The 2,271-nt window shown below is 41.5% G+C and overlaps 1 pseudogene; it reads left to right on the top strand.

Moving 5' to 3' along the window:
- LOC125219876 (F-box/kelch-repeat protein SKIP25 pseudogene) lies at positions 1-1,454 on the top strand (annotated as a pseudogene).
- Positions 1,455-2,271: the final 817 nt, after the last annotated feature.

Raw genomic sequence — 2,271 nt, forward strand, 5'->3', positions numbered from 1 at the left:
AAGTAAAGTTGATTACGTTTTATCCTCATCAATCATTCTTATACAAGCTTTCCCCTTCCCACAAGAGCAGCAACAACCTCTATGGAAGCTGCAAAGAAACACTGCAAAAACAAAGACATCACCCTCGACGGGAACGACTTGCAAACCGAGCATGTCCTACTCCCCGGCTTGCCTAACCATCTAGCCTCCCTTTGTCTTGCAAATCTCCCACCTTCCCTCCTTTACCGAGTCTGCATTTCATGGCGCCGCTTCATCTATTCTCCCAACTTCCCTCCTTTCTACTCTCTTTACGCACTTCTAGCACCAACCTCCCCTGCACCCGGCTCTGCATGCCAATACCACTCGGCTAGTTTCTTCTGCTTCGACCCCGTTGCATGGAAGTGGAGATCCCTTCCAAGCCCTCCCACTTCTTGCTCACCTCTCTGCATGCTAAGCCGGCATCCTTCTTACATATCAAGGATCCTTCCAGTCCAATCTATCACGGCATCAAGCCTTCTACTTCTCATAGCTGCCAACACTCACAATTTTCTCCCAGCACTTAGCCATCCACTAGTATTCAACCCTCTTTCCAGCAAGTGGAGCTTTGGGCCTCCGTTTACCTCTCCTAGGCGTTGGTGCGTCGCTGGATCAATGGGCAGCTCAGTGTACGTGGCAAGTGGGACGGGCGCACAGTACCAAAGAGACGTGGCAAGATCTCTTGAGAGATGGGACATGTCAAAGAAGGAAGCAGAGTGGATGTGGGAGACGAGGACAGCGTGTAAAGACGCAAAGCTTAGTAGAGAAGCCATTGAAGCGATCGGGTACAGAGGGAAACTCTGCATGGTAAACATAAAGGGGAGGGCGCTGAAAGAAGGCGCTGTGTACAATATTTCAATGAATAAATGGGAGCAAATGCCGAGGGGGATGCTTGAGGGATGGACTGGACCAGCAACAACAGACGACCAATTTATGTATGTGGTAGATCAGGAAACTGGAAGCCTGAGCAAGTATGACTATGAAAATGATTGCTGGGAAGAGTTTGTTGGGCCTTCGAATCACCTGAAAGGGGCTCAGCATATATCTGCAGGCCGTGGAAAAGTTTGCGCTGTTTCAGCTGATGGCTCCAAGATTTTTGTGGTGGATGTTTCGGCATCTGCAATTGCAAGGCCTCCTAAGTTTTGGACATTGGAGCCACCCGACGGTATGGAAGTCATTGCAGTCCACATATTACCAAGGATGAGCATGCATCAGTCTTCTTGTTGAATGCTACCAACTCAGTAGTGAATCTGACGCTGTTTTAGATAAACACAAAAGGAGGAAAATGTCATTTTTCAACTTCACTTGTAGAACAAACAAATGATATCCTCCTCTTTGTTTACATTAGTTTCAAACCTTTTCTTTACTATTCCCAATTTGAATATTCTTCCCATAGAGATTCCAATACTCGTTTCTGCAACTTATGGAACTTATTTTTATGTCTACAGAGTGCTAGAGATCTTCCTATGTATCAGTAGAGTCTTTTAAGCAAAACAATTGTAAGTTACAGAAATAATTTCATGCCTATGTATGTTATTAAACATGAGTCCAAAGTCTGAAGTCCAAAACAAACCATTTAAAAGCATATACAGAGATAAAAGTCATCTACTAATCCTTGCACTAATCAAGGGTTAAGATGGAGAAGCTTTCAAAGATTCAACATCTCCCAGATAATTACAGTGAAGCTTTCGAATCTCGCAAAATTGCAGGGACATGCATAAAGTAAGTGATTTAACTTCAAAACAAGATTCATCAGATTCTTTTATGGGATATTTGGTTTCTCAAACTTATTTCTATGGAAATGGAATATCTACTAATATACAAACTGGGACTTTGAAGAAAATGGAATATAAAGGACATGCTTGCCTTTAGAATTTTTTTAACTTTAGCCTAAAGCATGAATGTTCTCTCACATGAATGGACCCAATAAACGAATCATAACCTTTAACATATGCTGTTGGAAAAAAGGTCCCCTGTTCAGCCGTCAGAGTCTAGACATAATATCTACTTTTTGAAAAAAGCAAAATGCACCAAACATAGAAAATTTCCTCAAGGCACTTCATTGCTTCAACTTACCCTATAAAAGGACAATGATTATTAGTAATAAGAATTCTTTCATATATAGTAAACTTAAATAGACTTCAGCTATCAAGAAAATGCCAAGAAGAAACCTTCCAGTTGGAATTTTAAAGCATGTTATTGTTTAATTCTATTTATCAGTCTTTGAACAACTTTTGTAGTTAACTTTTCAACCAC

The sequence above is a fragment of the Salvia hispanica genome, chromosome 2 (assembly GCF_029641045.1).
Source record: "Salvia hispanica isolate PSC_SH4W2 chromosome 2, Shi_PSC_v1, whole genome shotgun sequence".
NCBI classification, from domain to species: Eukaryota; Viridiplantae; Streptophyta; class Magnoliopsida; order Lamiales; family Lamiaceae; genus Salvia; species Salvia hispanica.